This window comes from Lissotriton helveticus, chromosome 1_1, assembly GCF_964261635.1.
Source record: "Lissotriton helveticus chromosome 1_1, aLisHel1.1, whole genome shotgun sequence".
Taxonomy (NCBI): domain Eukaryota; kingdom Metazoa; phylum Chordata; class Amphibia; order Caudata; family Salamandridae; genus Lissotriton; species Lissotriton helveticus.
In genome coordinates, this window is record NC_136057.1 from 1,914,869,580 (window position 1) to 1,914,893,324 (window position 23,745).

Below are 23,745 nucleotides of genomic sequence, written 5' to 3' on the forward strand. Positions count from 1 at the left end.
TGGGCCAAAGCAGAACAGGCCAAACATTTTTTTTAAAGAAATTGGAGCGTTCGGGATTGACAAATTAAGCACAGAGAATTCTACAGTTTTGGGGTTATCCTAGTCACAGGCCTTTGGCCCACCCACACAAGTGAGGTATCATTTTACTCGGGAGAACAAGGGGAACGCTGGGTGGTAGGACATTTGTGCCGGCACGGAGATCCCACGCAAAAATGTATGGAAAACTTTTTTTTTTAACCTAATTTTAAGGTTTGCAGGGAATTCTGGGTAGGAAAACGTTGGGGGACCCACGTGTGCCATACCTCCCTGGACTCCCCCGGGTGTCTAGTTTTCAGAACTGTTTGGGTTTGGTAGTTTCCAATGATGGTCGCCGAGCCACGGGCCAAAAACTCATGGGAACCCCCTTGCAAAACCAAATTGTTTTGACTGAATTAAGTTTTCAATTCGAGAGCGTGAGATTCTTGGGACAATATTGCATGGAAATTGTGACAGACATTTTCAAGTTTGCAGGACATTGTGGATAAAAAAAACAATAGAATTAACAAGAAAGACATGATCATATACTCCCATGGTTTATCAATAATATCTACATTTATTAAGTTATTTATAGCTGTAATGTACACCTTAACAGAGTTACTCAAAAGTCAAACATTCCAGCACGGCTATCTATTCCTCAAAGACACACACATACAGGTTGGATTTGGCACAAGGGCGAGTGATGGTTCAGTACATAAAATTTTATTAACAAGATATTTCAACGAAATGAAATGCTCTGTCAATAAATAAATGCATAAAAACCGAACCAGTGACTCGCAACTCGTGAGCTGTAAAGCCACGACAAGGCACCAACCATTTTACAGACCATTCACGCACCTTTCATACCTCATACACACCAGACCATTGACACCATCCGGAAGGAAAAGCAACACATTACAACATTCACAAAAAGGGCCAAGGTACACCCTACGTCAGAAAGAGAAAAAAGACAAATATTACTGCACAGCCATCTAATCCGCAAGCACACACACATACTGGTTGGATTTGGCACGAGGGTGAGTGATGATTCAGTACATACAATTGTATTCACAAGTAATTTCACAAAAATGAAATGCACTGCGAATAATTGAAAGTATGAGAAACTGAAACACTGATTCACAGCTCGTGAGCTGTAAAGCCACGTCAAGGCACCAACCTCTTTACAGGCCATTCATACACCTTTCATACGTGTGACACATACAAAACATTCACACCCCCAGCCGCGGACCCATCACATTACAACACTCACACCAGCAGACAGGGCCATTCAAGGGCCCATCACTTTCACACGCCCACATTCCTGACACTGCAACTACACAAAATGATGGACTGCGTGGAGTGTCACTCAACTAGCAGTGTGTGTAGTGACCAACAGAAAGTAACTACTCACACACCACCAGCCGAGCGCCAGTCCACCCACACCACCATCCAAGCACCAGGCCATGCACACCGCCAGCCAAGCACCACTCCGCGCGCTCCGACAGCCAAGTACCACTCCACGCACACCACCAGCCAAGCGCCACTCCACGCACACCACCAGCCAAGTACCACTCCACGCACACCGCCAGCCAAGTGCCACTCCACACACACCGTCAGCCAAGCACCACTCCGCGCACAGACAGCCAAGTACCACTCCACACACACCACCAGCCAAGCGCCACTCCACACACACCACCAGCCAAGCACCACTCCACGCACACCGACAGCCAAGCGCCACTCCACACACACCGCCAGCCAAGCACCACTCCGCACAGACAGCCAAGTACCACTCCACGCACACCACCAGCCAAGCGCCACTCCACACACACCACCAGCCAAGTGCCACACCACGCACACCACCAGCCAAGCACCACTCCACGCACAACGCCAGCCAAGCGCCACTCCACACACACCACCAGCCAAATACCACTCCACGCACACCTCCAGCCAAACACCACTCCACGCACACCGCCAGCCAAGCATCACTCCACGCACACCGCCAGCCAAGCACCACTCCACGCACACCTCCAGCCAAGCACCACTCCGCGCACAGACAGCCAAGTACCACTCCACGCACACCACCAGCCAAGCGCCACTCCACACACACCACCAGCCAAGCGCCACTCCACGCACACCACCAGCCAAGCACCACTCCACGCACACCGCCAGCCAAGCGCCACTCCACACACCGCCAGCCAAATACAACTCCACGCACACCACAAGCCAAACACCACTCCACACACCGCCAGCCAAGCGTCACTCCACGCACACCGCCAGCCAAGCACCACTCCACGCACACCTCCAGCCAAGCACTACTCCACACACACCGACAGCCAATCACCACTCCACGCACACCTCCAGCCAAAAGCCACTCCACGCACACCGACAGCCAAGCGCCACGCCACGCACACCGCCAGCCAAGCACCACTCTGCCCACACCGCCAGCCTACGCACACCGCCATCACATTTTGATTTTTTTTAACAAAACAAACAAAATAATTGCAAATAGATAAAAATCTAGTAACACAAAATCTATAACTAAAAACATTGCACAAATGCCAACCTTAAAAAAGAATACAAATTATTTAAAAAACACAGACCTGGCAGTACATTTTACCACTCATGGATAATTCTTTTGTGTGTTGTAAGCTCCTTAACAAGCAGGCACACACAGCCCAGGGTTAGAAGGACACCCAGGGCAGTAAAGACGAGTCTCCTTCCGCAAACCTCTTCGCCAGCAGACTCTACATCTCCTAGTGGGAAAGTCTTTTATAGATGTGGGAGGAATGTAATCAGGAAAGTGGCGATCTTTCAATCGAGCCACATCCTCCACCACTCCAAATCTAGGAAAACTTACTTGCTCCAAACAACAAGGCTAGATATCACAGAGTGCAGAAACTGAAGAAAGGTCAACTTTGACCCAGGAGAACACGCCTTGAACACAATAAAAGCATTGAAAGTTGCTAAGTTGAAAAAATGGATGGCCAACTTCTTATACCAAACATAAGCCTTCCAAATAGCAGTGTAAGGTTCCAACCTCTGATCTACTCTGTCAACACCACCCATGTGCTTATTGTAGTCCAGAATGCACACAGGTTTGTGCACTTCAGCAAACTGACCCCAAACTGGCAGAGGTGAAGTACTCTCATCATGGATGGTACTCAGCATGTACACATCCCTCCTGTCCATACATTTCACAGCTAGTAGTTCGCCACAACGTAAGGAACTGCACTGACCCCTCTGAAGTTTCTTGCAAACAAGCTCCTTTGGAAAACCTTTGCGGTTAGAGCGGATTGTGCCACATGCAAAAGTGTCCACTTTAAACAATTCCTTAAACAATTGCACAGCAGTGTAGAAGTTATCAAGGTACACATGGTGGCCTCTGTTGAACAGTCTTCTAGCAAGATCCCACACAATTTTCTCTGTCACTCCAAAAGTGGACGGACAACCAGGGGGGTCAATAGTGGAATCTCTACCAGTGTACGCATGAAAATTAAAAACATACCCTGTCTTACTCTCAGGCAACATATACAGTTTAATTCCATAGCGTGCCCTCTTGCTAGGGATGTACTGCCTAAAAACCACACAACCCTTGAACAAAACCAAAGACTCATCAATAGAAATTTCTTTCCCAGGAATGTCAATCAACAAAGTGATCAAGAACAGGCCGAATCTTAAAAAGACGGTCACAGTCAGGGTGACTACATGGCAACGCCTCAGAATTATCCACAAAATGCAACATGCGTAGCAAAAGTAAATACCGATCACGAGTCATAACAGCTGGAAATATGGCTGTTGCCATCAAAGGACTGGTAGACCAATATGAAGCCAGGTTCGTCTTCTTTAACAAACCCACCAATAAAGTCAATCCCAAAAACGTCTTCAGCTCTTCCAGATTTGTGGGAGTCCACCGGGTAGCTCTAGAGTGGGGCCTAAGTTTGTCACTGTTGACCCTCAAAAACTGTTCAGCATACAAATTAGTCTGCTCAACAATCTCACCCAAAAACACATCATCCATAAATAACTGAAAATACTGTATAGGCAAAAAGTTTTCACAATCCACTCTACACCCTGCATCACCGCTAAAGGCAGGCAACACCGGCTGCACCATGTTAGGATCAACCCAGAGTCCAACACTTCCAGTAGGAAGACTAGCAGCCTCAGGCTGCAATCCAGCTGCCTCTTGCACCATCGGCACAGCAGTGTCCTCCTCTAACACAGGCCCTTCATCTGCACTGAGAGTATCTTCATCATCCGATGATTCCATGTGGAGAGAAAACTCACTGCCAGAATCTTCCCCTCCCTCCTCTCCCTCAGTAGCACTGTCAGTGTCATAATCCGGCTCAGAGGAAGATTCAAGAAGCATACAAGAAGCATACCTACCACCTGCTGAGCAGTCATTCTACGGCTAGCCATAATGATTACTAACAAAGGTAACTTGACACACAAGTCAACAACTACAATCACTATGTGAAATAAACAATGAACAAAATTCACCTTCATCAAAAATAACTACACAGTGCAAAACAATACCACTCACTTGCCAGAAGCAACTAAACTCACCACCACGTAGTCTGCACTGACACAGTATGGATCAACAATATCCCACTAAAAAAGAAAGCGAAAAAAAATAGACATAAGACAATGCAAAACACATCACAAAAATGTTCATTCTCAAAACACTAACTAAATGCCACTAAGACACCACTTATAACTAAATGCCACTAAGACACCACAATATTACTCATTTGGAGTACATACAACAAAAATAATTGTCTTACCTACAAAAATGCAAATACACAAAACTGCAGAACAACCACTGTCGAAACCGCAAACAGGAATCAAAAGCTTTAGACTACCTTTAATAAGAAGAAAAAAAACATTAGCTTCACATACACAAAAAATACACTAGTCCAACATGCCAAGTTAAGGGGTAGGTGGGCCTAACAGTATAACATCAATAGGGGAGCAACCCTTGCCCTTCGAGGCCACCCCCAAAAAGACAACATTTTTAAAAATTCTGGTGTCTACTGGCTTCTGCCCCCCTTTGGAACAGATGGGACTGCTACTCTGCCACTCAAAGAGGGCAGAAAAGGCCACAATCATCCTCCCATAAAGGAAGGGGAACGAACCATGACCATGGGGCGGATCACCAAAATAAAAATAAACCCTGGTGCCCTAGTGGCCCTAAAAAAAAAAAAGCAGAACTGCCCTTCCAGGTGATACCAAAGGGGATGACGGACAGAGCGCATGCGCAAATCTAACACTCACCCCCAGTCAACTGATCTTGAATTAATCCATCATCATTGTTTAGCGCACTTCACCAATCCAGTTCAGACATGGCCATATGCAAATCAGACTGACCCTGTGCCCTTTGATTGCCCTAAGTTGGCAGACGTGGGTACCTTGCTCACTTTGGCACTGCACTCAAGCTAACCTGGATGATAATGGCTGATTAGCCAGTAACCGGTCCCATTATGGTTATTTTTCTCAGCCGCCCAGGAAATCCCCCTGCTTTTGTTTTGATTTGAACAAGAACTCCTGGAGTCCAGAAAGAACTGTAAGTTCTTAGTGACGTCTTATGTCCAACCTTACGTCAAACACGGCACCTTCCAGGTATAAATATACCAACGTTGCCTTAAGCAAACACACGGTGGTTTGGAGCAGAGCTGCTATCTACTTGCCCGAAGCCCAGCTGATGCGAGAGCCGAAGGAAGCCGACCCTCCCATTGACGCACTGAGAGAGACGCTGTCTTTTCTCCTGCCGAGAAATCCAGCTCCAGTGTTTCCAGTCACCCTTGCGGGTTTCTGGGAGATCAAGTCCTGAGAACGAGATACAAGACCTCCTTCATTCTATAACCAAGGTACGGAGCTGATTAGATCCTAAAGAGAATTCTTGATGCAGATTCTTGGCAAAACTATCTTAACTTACTTACTCCTTCCCACGTATTAGGCTTAGGTCAGGTACACCGGGGTAGGCGTATTTTAGAAACACCAGTTGAGCACGTTTAGTCAACTTTTATCATTGTTTGTATTTTATCTGTTTTAAGTATCATATGGCTCAGAAACCATATAAATGCTTTTACAGTATTATTTCATAATACTCCTTTTACTGTACGCACTTTACTTTATGACAAGTATTGAAATTGTTGCAATTCACTTCTCTTGCACAAGAAAGAGGACTGCTCAATAAATAACAACTTTTATTGAAAACGCCCGTCTCTCTATTTCTCTGCACTCTGGTGAAACTAAGCATGCACGATTGACTGAGTGAAATAGCTGTCTATTGTTTTCACACGACTCTGGAGATATACTCCTTATTCTGGAGGGAGCAAAGTTGTCATGTTAATGTGGTTGTCAGAAGCTAATCCCTTCTTGTCTATTCAGGATAGTTAACTCCTTCCTGTTTACTCGAGTAAGTTTCTAGTGACCTCTGAGCTAGCTGGCATTCATAATTAAGTCTAACATATTCAATAGAGACCTAGTCGACCTCAGTCCTACGTCTAAACTATCGTTTATGTTATTCCAATGCGCAGAGCCTATTGGGAATATAGGAACTACACTACATGGCGCCCAAACGTTTGGTAAGGCGATAATCTAACGCTAGATACTAGAGTAACTCAGTCGTGCTTTTCACACAGACCCCTTTTTCCCGTAAAAACTCCAATAGACGTCTGGAGTGGGTAAAAGGTTAATATCCCCCAGAACTTAGTAGGATGAGAATCCTATGTATTAGTTTTTGGTTTAGTCAACGTTGAAGGATACAGTGTTCCAAAATATTGTGCACCTAATCTTTGTTTCCTTGAAACTTGCTCTGCAACAAAAACTTTCTGTCAGTAAAAATGGTGGAAAGTGACGATGAAAGAGAGAAAGCTAGAATAGCAGCTCAACTTTTAGCGGATGACACAAGTCTCCAAAATGAAGACCCGAATGTTATAATCATTCCGGTAAACTATAACTCTTAAACTTAAAGAAAATGGACTATCACCAAGAGGTGGTACAGTCATATTTGTGGTAGAGGCCCATGAATATCGGCAGACAGAGGTATTCTATTCATGGATACATTTTCCGGCAGCACACGCTGTGACACAAGTTTTCCACTATTACAAAATAGAGGAATCTCCAGATGAATACGCTCCTTTCGAGGACGTTGAAATTCCACTAACATACCAAGAGCACCTGCTCTGGTTTAATGGCGCCCTAAAACATCAAAATCACATAACCAGGCCCGGTCCACTAGGTAGACCAGGAGCCACATGGCCGGTTCTAGCCAGCTATACACCACATCCTGACATTGAAAAAATGTCTAGCAAAGAACTTTTTGTTCGGCTACAGGAATTACAAAAGCATATAGAGAATTGGTTGAATTAACACTTGACGGTATAACTTGCCGCCAAAAATTGAAAGAAACAGATATAGCAGAACAACCTTTTGAACTTGCCAGAATCATAGAAAAATCCTATAAAGGATTAGGTTGAGATAGTTTGGGTGGGAAACCACTAAAGCCCCAACTAACTGAAAATCCTAATAAAACATTTATTACAAATAATCTCAATACTTCAAAAAAAAGAAGAGGGAGGGTAATAAACAAACTACTCCCAGAGAAAAACAGTTTCAGTCCAGAGGAAGGTCTCCTCAACGGAGAGATAGATCTCCAGAACGAGGAAGCAAGTCTCCCCACAGGGAGCCCTCTGAGAAAAGATACAACCTTAGAGATAGGGATAAATTAAGAAAACCTGACAGATATCAAGATAATGATACACGTCCCTCTCGATCTTTTCAGACTTCCTCACAGAAATCGGAAAGAAGAGGACGGTCAGAACACAAAGAAGAGCACGTCAAGTCCAAAGACAAGGAACCTGCTCATCAAAGTAAAAAATTACAATTTCCCAAAAAGAAGGTAGCTAGTATTAAAATAAAACATGCCGAGGATTCTGAGGACACAACTGAAAAACGGAGAGTGGGCCCAGACAATGCTAGACAGCGCAGCAGAAGTGACCATAGCTCTCAAGATCCTGATGAATCTTCTGGAGACAGTGGACACGAATGAATACATTCAGGTGGAAACTGCAGACACCAGAGTTAGCATACCCCATAAATTATATGAAATAACATTACGTATATAGGGTGTCAAAACTAGGAAAATAAAGGGTCTCTTTTGGGATAACCTTTCGAAAGGCTATGATATCCTTCTAGCAGAAAAAGACTGGCCACCAGAGTTTGTCAGGGAGTGCCCACATGGCGAAGAAATGATTATGCCTGCCTTCTCAAATCACATTCCAATTCATAAAAAATACACATTTGCTAGAAAATGGGCAGTTGCCCAAGCACCTGCATTATATAAAAATCATGTAGGATGGGATGAGGATTCCCCTCACCACAAAATTCAGTTAAAAAATCAACCCACTGCACAAAGGCAGTATCCTGTTAAGCAAGAAGCTAAAAAACAAGTCAGGGAAATCTTAGATCAACTTAAATATCAGGGGGTGATTGAAACATGCACCTCACAAATGAACAATCCTTTGTTTCCTGTCTCCAAGCCAGACGATTCATATCGTCTAGTTTTGGACTACAGACACCTAAACTCATGCTACAAAACTTTTGCAGTACAAAACTCACACAGTGTAGCACTAATGAATAACATTGTGCGCAAAAAAATATAAAACGACATTAGATATCTCAAAAGGCTTCTTTTGTCAAAACATTGCACCAGAAAGCAGGTATTTGACTGCTTTCTCCTGTATGGGGGCACAAAAACAATGTTGCCGTCTCCCACAGGGATTCAAGAATAGCCTAGGATTATTCTCAGCCAGGGTAAAAGAGTTACTACAAATGTATGATGATGAGGCATTATCCTATGTCGATGACATCTATCTTACAGACGACAACCTGGAGACACACTTGAAAAGAGTGAACACCATCATACTTGGGTTCGCATCTGAAGGGTATAAATTCAACTTTAAGTCACGAATTGCCCATCTAACTGTCCTGTTTTTAGGATATGAATGATCAAGTAAAGCCAAAAGCCTAGCAGACAACTTCTTAGAGAAGTGCGCAGTACTCCAAGCTCCAAAAACGCTGAAAAACTTACAATCAATTCTAGGTTTCCTGAATTTCGGAAGAACATACATTCTAAATTATGCAGAGAGGGTTAAACCTCTCTATGAATTAATAAAACCTGATTTTAAACCAATTAATTGGACTCAGAAACACACAGAGATTTTACAAACATTACAAACAGACATGTTAACTAAAACAAAACTGCAAACACGCGCAAACGAACGCAACCTTGTAATCAGAGTCATCCCAGGAAGATGCGGATTCACATACCTGACCTCTAATGAGGGAGAAACGGTACCTATAGCTTACAAATCACACTTGTACACACAAGCTGAAATGAAATTCAGTTCTACGGAAAAAATTCTGACTGCGGTTCAAACTACTGTAGCAAAAGAAAGAGCCCAAGGCAAAAGCATATCTGTTTTAACAACAGTATCAGCCCTTGAGGCAGTAACGAGACCACGCATTCCAAATGCAGTGGCATTAGATCCAAAATGGATACAATGGGAAAGTTATCTTACTGCAGAAGACGTGAAACACGCATTTGATCCAAAAATGAAAAGACTAGAAGATCTAGAATACGAAAATGAATGTCCTCTGCCGACCGAAATTCTGCCTCTCGAACAATACTCGTGTGTAATATACACGGACAGATTTGCACAACACTACGTTGTGGGAAAACAAGTTTACAATGCAGCATGCACGATTGTTAAAGGTCGCTGGCGCTTAGGTAAAATTTAGACCGATGGTCACTAAAACTGAATCACTCAGAAACTGTACAGCTCAGCGAGCTGAAATAAGATCTTTAAAGATGGCGCTTGAAAATGCAGATCGCGAATTTCCCACACTAATGGTGTGCGATTCGCATTACTGCGTCCAGTCTTACAATAATGACATGCAGACTTGGATCAAAAATGGTTACAAAGATGAGACAGGTGCCACAATAAAGCATAAAAAACTTTGGGAACAAGTAGTTCTTTTACAGAAAGAACTACAAAAGACTCACGTGATACATACACTGAGTCATCAACGTGATGGCGTTCACGTTGCGGGGAATTAATTGGCTAACAAAGCCACCGCGGCAGCTGTCAAACCGGCTTCCGTAGCTACAAAAAAGCGTACTAAAAAACAGACGGTGAAACGCTACTAGCAGTAAAAGCCTCAATGGAAGGCAACTGTGTGGCGTTACCTCTAAATTATCCACTCGGAAATAAATACATAATTGATGCGAACTCCGTTGCTTTTGCTCAAATCCCTGGAGTGGGGGATAGAGTAATTCCAAACACAAACTGGAGGGCTTACTTGATTCAAGAAGCACACATGGGAATGGGTCTGAGGCACCAATATATCTTGAAATCTCTTATAGAATTACAATCACAATACTGGTGACCGGGGATGAGCGTGCAAATTTACAACTTTGCAACGAATGGTCAGGACTGCAATAGAGATCACAGTTGTGAACCGGACCAGACACCAGCTCGGACACCTCTATAAGAAAGCATTAGGCTATCTATACGCAAAAATCCAGATGGAAAAAGGCGATCCCATAATTATTAAGACGAGATTCATTTAGATGAGACCCCAGCGCTCGGCTGACGCCAGAACTGTTATAAAAGATTTGCGAGTCTTTATCGGCACATACGCAATTAGCATGCTACATTCTGGCCAGGGTCCTGGGTTTAGCTCTCGAGTTTACAAGGAGGCCATGACCAGCATGGGCATTGCATTGTGGTACTCTAGTCCATTCCATCCCGAGGGAAATGCGGTAGTGGAGAGAAAAAAACGTGACATAAAGCAATCTATAGCAGCGAGGGTATTAGGTTCGGGTGATGGGTGGGTCAAACATCTAACAAGTGTCCAACGTAGTCTTAATAATCTGCCAAGAAATTCTCTAAGAGGTATCACTCCATACGAACTTTTGTTCGGTACTAGAATGATAATCCAGGATTTCGATTGTCAGACTTCAGTGGTGAAAGAAAAATCCTTTGATATCAAAGATCGTTTGGCTGTTTTACAGGACTTAAATGAAACAAGAAGTCTAAGTAACATAAAGCTAAAGCCAACGGCCACTGAAGAAAAACCACCTGTCCTAGCAAGACCTGTCTGGATTCCAAAGATTGGGGATCTGGTCAGAGAAAAGATCGCGGTGAAGAAGGAATTTGGGCCTTCTTACAGAAAAGCAGTACCTGTCTTAGCTGTCAGCGAAACAAGATCAGTAGTACTACCGCCCCTTGCTGGTAAAAAGGAGAACAGAGGTGTATCAATCGACCTGGTAAAACCACAATCATGTGGCCAATAATAAGTAATAGGCCCAGTGGACTCCCAAGAAGTAGCAGAAGATCAAACCTTTCTACAATCCAAGACGTTCATACTGAGAGACTAATCACGTTTGATAAACCTGCAGTGAATAAAAAAGGACTATGCAACAAAGCCATGGAACTTGTGCCTCTTGAAACCCAAATTGCAACAGTTCGTCAAGAAACACCAGTCTACAATGATGTAGCCTCTGAACATACATATCCAACGATTAATGAAAATCCGGAAGCAATTCCAACAATTGACAGAACTGCATCTGGCTACTTCATCAATTTCGATGACTTTTCGGATGAACCAAGTGACCATGAAGGAACGCCAGCAACAAAAACTTTGAAAGAAAAATTGACTGAACTATTTCATCAACTGAAAGAAACATATCTGATTTCACCATGGATTGAATTATGGATTGTGTTAGGTATACTTTTCATTCTACTTTGGCTCATCATGATTTTATGTTTGGGTAGATTTATTAATGGAAAATATAGTACAATGGACACAGCAAGTCAGAACATCAACTTGGCCCTATAGCCTCACAGATCTTCTCACATTGAAAAAAGAGAACTGTCATCAGTGAACATCACAGCCAATCCTATACCTGGGGGTGTAGCATGGGACAAAACGGATTACGAAATCTATGGCCCAGTGGAACTCTTGAAATATCCACATCAGTTCAAGGTTTCCTTAAGTGACTTTGTGACACCAAGTACTTTCTCTGATGATTGGGACTTTGAAAATATTAATAATATGATGTCAGATTTAGAAATGTCAGCAAAATTCACAGAACATGACTATTTGCAGGGTTCAACGAACTATGAAGAAATGTACTGCTTTAACCACTATGGTCATCACTATTTGCATAAATCTGCTAATCCTAGAAATGTTTTTACTTATAATCAATGGGACATTGCCCAACACCGCCAAAAGGCAGCTCGAAAACATTTTATGAGAAATTCCAATACTTCTCAGGGTTTAACAACACAGATCCAGAAATGTTTTATTTTAAGATGTTAAATAAGACAGGAATGAAAAACATGGTGACAAATACTAAATTGATTTATTCTGAAAAATTTTATGACAAAATGTCTACATTTGGTTTTGAATTTTGGAAAAAGAACATTGAGACAAAAACCATCTGGGGTACAAAAGATTGGCAGGTACAAGGTCTAGAATCATTGTTTAGAGCCTGCATGATCCCAGAACAGATAATGTTCCTGAATGACACCATTCAACAAACAACCTGTCTTGGCTTAGCCAAGATAAAAGACTTAAACAAACCGTCTATTCCAAAGCCCATACCTGATAGTAATAGCACTACAGATGTGGAGATAGACGTATCCTATATTTTACACCAAAACAGAACAAATCCTGATTGGAGAAAATGGTTGATCTGGCCCACAGACACTAATAACTGTCAAGATAGATTCCTGAACAAAACACAGGGGTTCAAACAAACCAGGCCAGACCCAAGATATTCCCAAAGACAACATCCAGGGATAGTTACAACATACAGTGTACGAAAGCTATGCCTCGAATGGCTACAGAGATCCACACTACAGGAAATTAAGCAACACTTAACTTTACTTAAAGAAGGTGCTGACTTGCGAGATTTCATATTGGGACCTCGCAAACAGCGTCAAAAACGTTTCATACAGGCCGGTATATACGCAGCTTACAACGAGGCTTGGAAAGTAATGCAAATTGAAACTGCTGAAAAAATACGAGTAATTGATCGTATTAATTTGGAAAAATCACTGTCTGTAGTGGACAATGGGTTAACAACTCTGTCCTCCAGAATTTATTCACTGGACGGCATTGTATCATCTGCTATTGATATAATAGAGCAGGACTTGCTAATGTTACAACTTGGCCAGTCCCAATTACGTTCTATTGTACAGCTAGGCTGGACGTTACAAAATCTGCATTCAGGTCACGTCCCATGGCGTCTAATCAACAAAACGTCATTATTTTCTATCTTTAACCTTACAGATAAACAAATCAGTTTGGCACAAAAAGGAGCAGATTATACGATTCTGAGCATTGAAAAACTTGAGAGATTACCATTGACAATGTCAGAGAGACCTGTCATTGAATGGATAATACATGGTACAATTACAATTCCGATAACAACTTTTCAGTTTCAGTATTGCCAGAAGTATATACCAGCAGGCCTGTATGAAAGGTTGGGTAAAGGATACATCAAGTCAACCTGGAAACTACCTTATACACATAAATGTTACAGTGAAGAAAAAAAAGAGGTATTTCTTAGTGGTAATAACTGTAAAAATTCACTAAGCGGTACACTTCTGTGTCAAGGTATGAACTTACATGGAGCCTGCGAAGGTTCATCAAATAACCTTTCATGTCACCTGCATGGCACTCCTGCAACACAGATAGAGCCTTTTTTCAGACAGCTTTCCAACGGCTGCTACGTTGTAATAAATGACCGCAACTGTTGTGGCATGGTGCCAGGATTAGCCTATCTCGTGAGCGTTACTTCCAGGGTCATTTGCTGTATGCAAGTATTGTATCCAAACAGTAAACCAGACATGGAGGCTGCAATATGGCCTTCTCTGAATATCTCTTCTATTCGAATTGATACTTTAAGCAGAATGAAGTCTATTCTTTTACAGACAACTGTGCCTTTAACCTCGTCCAAAGAGACGTATGATCTGCAAGTTGCAAGAACAGCGGCAGAGATACATACCCTATTATCGACAAATTGCCCCGTACATTTCGCAGAAATGTTAGGTCAAATTTTAAACATGTCTGATATCAGTGGCATCGCACATGTATTTAAGACCATTTTTTAGGGACTGTTAGCACCCTTTGAAACAGTTCTGGGCATCTTCCCGACTTTTGTGCATTCTGTATTTGGCGGAGTGCCTCTTCTTTTGGGACTCGTAGCAGGAATTTTATTTTTGTTCCTTCTGCTCCGATATGGCAAGTCAAGCCACAGACAAAACTCAGGCTACAATGGAGGAAACGATCGTGGCTATACGATACCGAGAATGGATCACTAAAGTCCTCGGCTTTGCCCGGCTAAGAGATCTGAGTACTACCTGGTTTCTTTCGTTCAGACCAATCTGGCAAGATTGCATCTTACCTGTGCTTTGATGCCTGCTATGCGGAGAAGAATGCGTGTTGGACGTATGTCTTACACTACCATCAGCAGTACCTATGGATATTGATACTTTGCTTGGTTCGGTAACGGCTCATGAAACGTGTTGTCCCCAGCGGCTACCTATTCTGATGACGGCATTCGTTGAGACTTCACCATTATGATTAGGTGGCGGTGAGGTACGAGATGAAAGCGGCACACAGGTACAACCTTCAGTGAGCACTGCTGATCCAGACATCGATGATAGCAATGACTCTCACATATGCACTATTTCAGCTTTTTCGAACTTGGTCGAACTTTCACCTACTGTTGTAGACCAATTTTTTGCAAGCCTGTCTGATTTGATGTTCTCTCCTAACAACGAGAATAACTTTTAAAAGTAACGAGCACACAGCGTTCCCTGAACTCTGAATTCGGCCTTCAGTTTTGATAAACAAGACTACTGAAAACAATTGGAACTATTTTTTCCCCAGAAAGCGAAATTATTTGTCAATTCCCAAAATGTTTACCTTTTTTTTTGGCACACGGTACTCTGATTAAAGTAGAACTATTCTTAGAGAACAGAACTTCTATTTTGAAACTCTACAGGCAATATTTTGATTCGGCCTCTAGCACATGTACAGTCTTGTATAAATATGTGATGAAATGGTCTCGACCTTCTCTTCTGTACTAAGAGCCATTTCATAAATGTAATTTTCGCAATTCATTCAGCCAATATTTATGTATGCATTATCTGAATGATACCACTGCTTAAAAACCGTACAGTACAAATACTCATTTTCGTGTATATACCATATACCATTTCAAATGCAATTTATGTATTTTGGGGTGAGTTGGAAAACACATGCATCGTTATATGTTTAGTATTGCTTAGTATTTTAGGAATAATTGATATATTACGTGGAGTGGGTGTTGTAAACGTATCTAGGACCCTATTTAAATATTCCTGATTCGTGCCCTTATGTGGTTATAACAAAACATATCATTATAAAGGCATAAGAATCATATCCATATTTAGTCATAGCCAATGCAGTCCAAATACGGCAAGGCTACTCCCATAGACTCCTAGAAAGCACAATGCGTTCTTTAAACAAACCAAGCCTCCAGCAGCCCGGGAAATCCCCCAGCTTTTGTTTTGATTTGAACAAGAACTCCTGGAGTCCAGAAAGAACTGTAAGTTCTTAGTGACGTCTTATGTCCAACCTTACGTCAAACTCGGCACCTTCCAGGTATAAATATACCAACGTTGCCTTAAGCAAACACACGGTGGTTTGGAGCAGAGCGGCTATCTACTTGCCCGAAGCCCAGCTGATGCGAGAGCCGAAGGAAGCCGACCCTCCCATTGACGCACTGAGAGAGACGCTGTCTTTTCTCCTGCCGATAAATCCAGCTCCAGTGTTTCCAGTCACCCTTGCGGGTTTCTGGGAGATCGAGTCCTGATAACGAGATACAAGACCTCCTTCATTCTATAACCAAGGTACGGAGCTGATTAGATCCTTAAGAGAATTCTTGATGCAGATTCTTGTCAAAACTATCTTAACTTACTTACTCCTTCCCACATATTAGGCTTAGGTCAGGTACAGCGGGGTAGGCGTATTTTAGAAACACCAGTTGAGCACGTTTAGTCAACTTTTATCAATGTATGTATTTTATCCATTTAAGTATTATATGGCTCAGAAACCATATAAATGCTTTTAGGGTATTATTTCATAATACTCCTTTTACTGTACGCACTTTACTTTATGACAAGTATTGCAATTGTGGCAATTCACTTCTCTTGCACGAGAAAGAGGACTGCTCAATAAATAACAACTTTATTGAAAACGCCCGTCTCTCTATTTCTCTGCACTCTGGTGGAACTAAGCATGCACGATTGACTGAGTGAAATAGCTGTCTATTGTTTTCACACGACTCTGGAGATATACTCCTTATTCTGGAGGGAGCAAAGTTGTCATGTTAATGCGGTTGTCAGAAGCTAATCCCTTCTTGTCTATTCAGGATAGTTAACTCCTTCCTGTTTACTCGAGAAAGTTTCTAGTGACCTCTGAGCTAGCTGGCATTCATAATTAAGTCTAACATATTCAATAGAGACCTAGTCGACCTCAGTCCTACGTCTAAACTATCGTTTATGTTATTCCAATGCGCAGAGCCTATTGGGAATATAGAAACTAAACTACAAGGGTATGGGTATAAGATACACAGAAAAATTAGGGTACTATTGACCGTGTGCTTTAGTGTGCCATTGTTTGGGGCATAAGAAAGAGCGTCTTTTGACTTCAAGGGTTTTCAACTGCCATGGGGTGTTGTTCTATACCTTCTTGTTTATGGTTTTGCGGAGTGGGTGTGCGTCTTGCCCTGTTTTGGAGTTTTTGGTGGGGCAGCGGATAAGTTTCTTACTTATTTGGGTTTATTGCAGTTGTTAAAGGTGATGGGCAGAGTTGGTGTCGGTCGTTCCATCCTACCTATGGGGTAAGGGTGAAGGGCAGCGTTTAAGCCAATGACTTATGTGAAATGTTGTCCCACCCTACCTACGGGGTGAGGGTGAAGGGCATGGTTGAAGCCAAATGATGTGTCACCCTGTTTTCAATTGAAATGTTCTGTGTGGGAGGACTGCGCGTAGTTTAAGTCACCTGGTTTTGTTGCTATGTTACGTGTTTTTGCAGTTTCCCCCTTTACTACAGGTTTGGGTGAAGGGCAATGTAGGTTCCACATGGTTTGTGTGGAGTGGTGTGTCACACTTTCCACCCTTACTACGTGTTCGGGGAAGGGCAGTGAAGATGCCATATAGTTGGTGTGGAGTGGTGTTTGACACTTACCACCTTTACTACGGGTTTGGTTGAAGGGTAGTGTAGATGCTGTATGGGTTGTGTGGAGTGGTGTGTTCCACACTTACTAAGTTCATGTTTTCAATTGTTTGGATGATTCCCTATCATGCACGTTAACTGAGGCGAAAGCTAAACCAGATTTTGCCAAGGAGAGAATATATGGTAAATCTGTTGCAGGGATACTTGAAATGGATGCAGGCCATTTCGTTGGCACCAAACACAGAACCTTTTCCACTCCTGGGAAATGTTCATGTCTCTAAACTCAAAGAATTCAGGAACTAAGCATGCAAGTGCATTGACTCCGGATTTGTATCGCACACTTGACCATTGTCCCTGGTCAGGAGAGGAGGAAACAGCCTTGGACAGAAAGGTCTCGCTACTGAAAGATGAAAAAGTTCCGGGAACAAATTGTTGCCTGGGCCACCTGGGCTCAATGGGAATCAGGCAACATCTCTCCAGCTCCATTTTGGTCAGTCCTCTGGGAATCAGTGGGATGGGGCGAAAGGCGCAGGCATATATCCCTGACCATCACATAGAAAAGGCATTGCTCTGAGACCCTAGGAGGGGGGAACCTGCTGGTATAGGACCAGCATTTGGCGCTGATGTCTGTGGCAAACAGGTCAAGCGCAGATTTTCCCCACAGTGCAAATACTCCGTACAGCTGCAATTGGTTGAGTTCCCATTTGTGACAATTGTCTGTAGCTCTGCTCAGAGCATCTGCAAGTGTGTTGTGTAGACCTGGAACATGCTCTACCCTGAGAGAAATCCCATGCTGTGTTGCCCAGTTCTATAGTTCTTGCTCTTCCCGAGAAAGCATGAGTGATTTGATTCCTCCCTGTTTGTTTATGTGGAAAATACAGGCCGTATGTCCCTACGGACAAATACGGAGGCGCCTGCTATTTTTGGGAGAAAGGCCTGTAAAGAGAGACTGTAGCCTTCAACTCCAGGCTGTTGATATGGCTTTTTGAGAATTGGACCATTTGCCTTGAATTTGTAGGTCCTGCAAGTGACCTCCCCAGCCTTTCATAGAGTCATCCGTTGTCACGATGTAGTCTGGTATGTCTTGCAGTAAAGTGAGTCCTTTCGAAAGGTTTGAGGTGTGGTACCACCATTGTATTGCTGCCTTCATGGCTGGGGTAACCTGAATGATGTCTTAGAAGGGTCCCGATGTTTGAAGCCATTGCTTTTGTATTTCCTTTTGGAGTGTATCATCCTGAGTCTAGCCAAGGGCACTAGGTCTATCGCTGATGTGCACATTCCCAGAAGCGATTTGTATTTACTTAGTAAAATATACTTTATTTTTGAAATGGCCATAGCCAATTGTCATATACGTATTTGACGTTCTTCCGACAACAAGGCTTTGCATTGGACCGTGTCCAATCTGATTCCCAGAAATGGTGTTATTTGATTAGGAATAAATGAAAACTTTGCAATGTTCACTGTGAACCCACGCTTGCTGAAAAGTTGAAGACAAGCGATCTTGGTTCTGGTTGCTTTCTTTCCTGTTGGTGCCTTCAGGAGCCAGTCGTCCAAGTAAGGGACTACTTGGTGACCTTGAGAACGTAGGACTCCAGCAACCGCAAAAGGCACTTTGTAAATATTCGGGGTGACGATTTGAGGCAGAAGGGGAGAACCTTCAATTGGTCGTGGGTACCAGATATCGTGAACCTGAGAACAGTTCAATGCTTCCAATGTATGGGGATGTGGAAGTATGCATCTTCCAAATCGAGGGAGGTCATGAAGTCTCATTTGTTGAGACTGCATAAGATCTCGGCCAAAGTTACCATCTGAATGTTTGTTTTCTCAGGAACTTGTTTAATTTTCTGAGATCCCATATCGGTTTCCATTCTCCTGACTTCATAATTAAGAAAAAACAGGAATAGAAACCCTGACGGTAGGAAAGTAGTATCTATGGTTACCTCCACTTTTTGACTGGGATCCTGCTAATCAGAACCCCAGTCTATCTGCTTTCTCCCTGAATTGTTGTGTTCAGGTACATCCCAGATTGGGTACTAGGGTATCCTTATCAGACCCTAGTATATGGTACTAAGGTACCCAGGGCATAGGTACCCCAGAGGTCTCCCATGGGCTGAAGCATGTATTATACCACCCATGAGAGACCATGCAAATGGAACTACGGGCCTGCCATTGCAGCCTGTGTAAATTGGTGCTTGCACCACTTACTAAAGATATAGGTTTCCTATATCTAAGGGTCACTGCAATTTAAAACCTATGTCACCCGTATAGCAGACCTTAGCAATGCTGAAGGCAGGATGCTTGGCTCTACGGAGTCCATTCTCCCTGGTTGTCAGTGAAGCATACAGAGGGGCCCTGCTTAATTAAGCGAAGACCAACTAAAAAATGGCTTCAACGAATCCTATCATGTTTGGTGTGGGAAGTATGATTTAAAGCACTGGAAGAGTCCTCTGTTAGGCTCTCATTGTTCCCGGTGCCAACCTTCTAGACCCGACAGCACAAAATGGTGGCTGCCAACCATAGACATATTTCTGCCTTACTGCTGATGAGTCAAGCTCGAGTAGATGAAGGTGGAACAATAGGCATCCTGCCACACGGAGGTGTGACCACCTCCCAGACAGGAGTTAGAGTATTGGGACAGGGTAGGCTCTCTTGCCAGCGCCAGAAAGTCTGCATGATAGGCACATTTGGTGTCCCCATGCACAGTCTAGTTCAAACCAGTTCTGGGAGCCGTTGGCTCCCCCTCTGGCGTGATACTGGACAAAGGACACGGGAGTAGCCTCCCCTGAGGGTCCCCTGAATCTTCCTGAAGCTTTCCCTAGGGTACTTAAGGGCTTACCCGAGTGTAGGTCCCTAGATTCGTCATGGGTTAAGAATTAGATCAGACATAATTGCTCGTCTACCATCTGGTCACTATGGACTTCATTGGGCCTCACTTTGTCTCCCTTCCAGTCTACTGCATCGTCTATACCTGTGCATCATACAAGAACCCTCCAAGGCCTGTGAAGCATCAAAGAAACCTGAAGAATTTTCCCTTGGAGTGAAGGAGTCACTCACCAAGAAAAAGAGAGGGACCCACCAGCCAAAGGGGAGGGGTGCCAATAAAGACTTTAGTCAAAAAGGAAATGCCCCTATGGCTTCTGATACACTTACCATCCAGCTCTCACAAACTGCCTCACACCAGTAACATGAGAATGGACAAAAAGGATGTGATCAACAAATACCCAAACTAAAAGGGGATTACATTTTTATTAAAATAGCATAAACCAAATCATATTCAATTGAAAAGGGCTAAAAACAGTACATAGCTTTTAAACATGGCAGGGTGACATAAGGTTAAAACCACAATACATTTATATATCATAGAGTAGCAATAATTACAAATTGGGAACAAAGGAAGAGAGAACAATAGTTCCTAATTCTAGAGGGGAAGACTAAACCAAGTTAATGTACATTTGTAACCACAATAGGTGAAATATCCAATACAATTCATGAAATACAATTGCCCCAATAGATTTTAAATGGTTTCCTCTTCACTGAGCATCGACGCGTTTCGGTGGGCCTATAAATGCACGGCCACCACCTTCTTCAGGAAAATCAAATAAGTCCCAATCACAATGTTAATATTCTGTAAAAATACACAGACAATGAACATTACACAGTCCCTGAAATCAAGGTACACCCACTTAATTCCAAACCTCGCTGTGTTAGATACACCATCCCTATGTCCAAAACTCAATCGACTGGTGATATAACTGGAGGCACACATGTATACATCTTAAATACTCATAACCAACAGGGTTATAGAAGCCCATTAAGAGCATCAAGGAGTCACTCCCCTGCAGTTGTAGGAACCGCAACTAAGTCGACCAGTCTGCGGATCCTGGGCTCCTCCGGACTCCGACGGCTCTGCAACACAGGTGGTGGTTTTTCCACAGCTCCGGAGGTCTGCCCTGCCCTCACCAAGTTTGAGGTCAATATTCCTCGTGGGTGTTGCAATAACCGAACCCCTGTGCTCCGCGTTAAACTTGAAGTTTCAAAGGATTGTTGGCTTTCTTCCAAGAAGATCTTTGGGCTCCAATTAGCCCCAACCTCGAGCACCTCCTGTGACCAGAATCTTCAGCCACACCGCATTGCGTGCACCGTGGCCTGCATCTTTTGGTGAGCTGCTTGTTGTCCTCTCCCGACTCCAGTGCCTCCGGCCTGTGGGTCCACTTGTGGGTCACACCTGTTTTTTCAGGCTCCCTGATTGCTCGGGCCTGCCCTGACTCCCCATCCTTTGGTGATTCCCCTGGACCTTGCTGGTCCCGGCATTGTTCCTTCTTTGATTCCTGCGTGGCTTGCCTTTGCCTAGGCTTTTGGTGCTCCTGCTGGACACCAACCCCCTCAGCACTAGACATCTTTTGTGGGGCATCTTGTGCACGGCTCCTGGTCATCATAGTTGCATAGTCAAGGTCCTCGTCATCCATCCTGCAATCCTGACATAGGAGGGCATTCGTCTTCCAAGTCTCCTGATCAACCCTGAGTACCATAGACTCTGTTCCTTCTGCTTGCAGGTACTGCTCATCAAGAATCCATCTTTGTATTCCACCGGGCACTTCTTCCTTCCTCCACAGCGCCACTTTCCTCAAGTCCCCCATTGGGTTCTACAGCGGTTTTCGACACCACTTCACACGTATGCACCAGGCTTCCCTGTTCTAGGTAACGTGGGTACTAATGTAGTACTAGTGGCTCTCACCCCTTCTGCCTTCCAACTGGTTCCTTCAGGGTCCACTGGGAGGGGTCCTTAATCTTTAAAAATCCCACCGCGACTTGCACATAGACTTGTAGGGAGCACACAGTTGTGTTCCCACACTGCTCACTTCTCCGTGGGGTCCCTATCTTCTTACCATGGGTGGTTATGTGGGTCTCCAGCAATTCTACGCCCTCTCTACATCGTCCTGATTAGAGTTGTGGTTCTTATATCACTTTCTTAATATATGGTTTGATTGTGTGCTATTTACAGTATGTTTTTCTAAAGTATTGTGAGCAGTGTGTTTATCTCTGTGTTTGAGATCTTTTTTTTTTTTTATATATTTTTATTGCAGATGCTCAGACGGGATTAGATCCGCATTATCATACACATTTCAAAATAAACAGTAGTACACTTCAAAGTAAAACCATGAAGCCCTCCGAGTCTCTCCAGGACGAACAACAAAAAATCAATCTGACAGAATCAGTGGTACTCCCTCCACACATCAGCAACTTAACAGAGGAGGCACTCATGTAAACCATCTAGGCACCTGCATTTTCTGTTATCTCCCCCCCCCACCCTCCTCCCCCAGAACAAACAGCATAGTATGCATGAAAAATCGTCTTAACAACTCTTGTTCAGAACTTAACTGCACAGTCATATCAGTGGCACCATATAGGTCCTTCAATCCCCATCCCCCACCCCGCCCGGTACACAATTAGTATAAATAATGTTCGTCCCTCCATGTGTTTCTGTTACATCAGGTTCAACTCATGACGTGCACCGCAGCTCCCTCTCGACCCCCCCCCCCCCTCAGCATCAGTCGTGAACATGGGCCTCCCACTCCCAGCCCTCCATCCAACCCGTGATAGTGTCTCCATTTCAACCAGACCTTTTTAAACTTATTCGGACAACCTCTCGCTTTATACGTCACCCGCTCCGCTGCCATATAAAGGTCCAACCCTCTCCTCCACTCTTCCACAGCAGGCACAGTCCCTGCCCCCCAATATTTTGCAATGTCCCGTTTTGCCACTACCAGCGCCACGGTCAGGAACACCAGCAGAGGGCGTGGGAGATCAACATCATTAGTCATTCCCAGGACGGCTAGCTTGGGCTCCTGTTCAAGCGGCACAGACAAGACATCTTTAAGTTCAGTAAATATGAGGGTCCAGTAGGATTGTATTCTATCACACGTCCATATTATATGAAAGAAATCCCCTCCCTCAAGCTGACATCTTAGGCATTTGTCATCCAAGGTTCTCCCCATTTTGAATAATCTCACCCTATCGAAGTATGTTCTGTGTAGTACATTGTACTGAATAAGACGGAGCCGGGATTTAATAGCCACCTCCCTAGGGTGCATTAGAACTGTGTCCCAGTCGATATCCTCAAGTGTGCCTACATCTTTCTCCCAGTTGTCTCTAAGATTCGCCAGGTCCCCCAGCATGTTATTGGTAAGTGTTTTGTATGTGAGTGATACAGCCTTATTCGGTATCCGTTCCTGTAGTAGCCTACCTTCCAGCGGGGCATACTCGGGAAGGCCTTCTAGAGTCAAAGCCTGTGCCCTCCACGCATGTCGCAATTGGGTGTATTTATAAAACTGTGTTCGAAGGAGACCATATTCCGCCAGTAAGGTCGCGAAGGGTTTCAGTTCTCCTCTAGCAATTACATCTCCGATCGTGGATATCCCAATATCATCCCAT

The 23,745-nt window shown here is 43.7% G+C and overlaps 1 protein-coding gene and 1 long non-coding RNA gene across 2 annotated transcripts in view; one reads left to right on the forward strand and one right to left on the reverse strand.

Annotated features, from left to right (window-relative positions):
• The window catches only part of LOC144754913 (uncharacterized), a 125,617-nt gene extending 120,290 nt beyond the window's left edge, over positions 1-5,327 (reverse strand). Inside the window, exon 1 of the long non-coding RNA XR_013594793.1 lies at positions 4,579-5,327. This is a non-coding gene — a long non-coding RNA (uncharacterized LOC144754913). The remainder of the gene's footprint in view (positions 1-4,578) is intronic.
• Positions 1-23,745, forward strand: part of SHCBP1L (SHC binding and spindle associated 1 like) — a 1,483,415-nt gene that overhangs the window by 895,973 nt on the left and 563,697 nt on the right. The gene's annotated exons all lie outside the window — the stretch shown is intronic.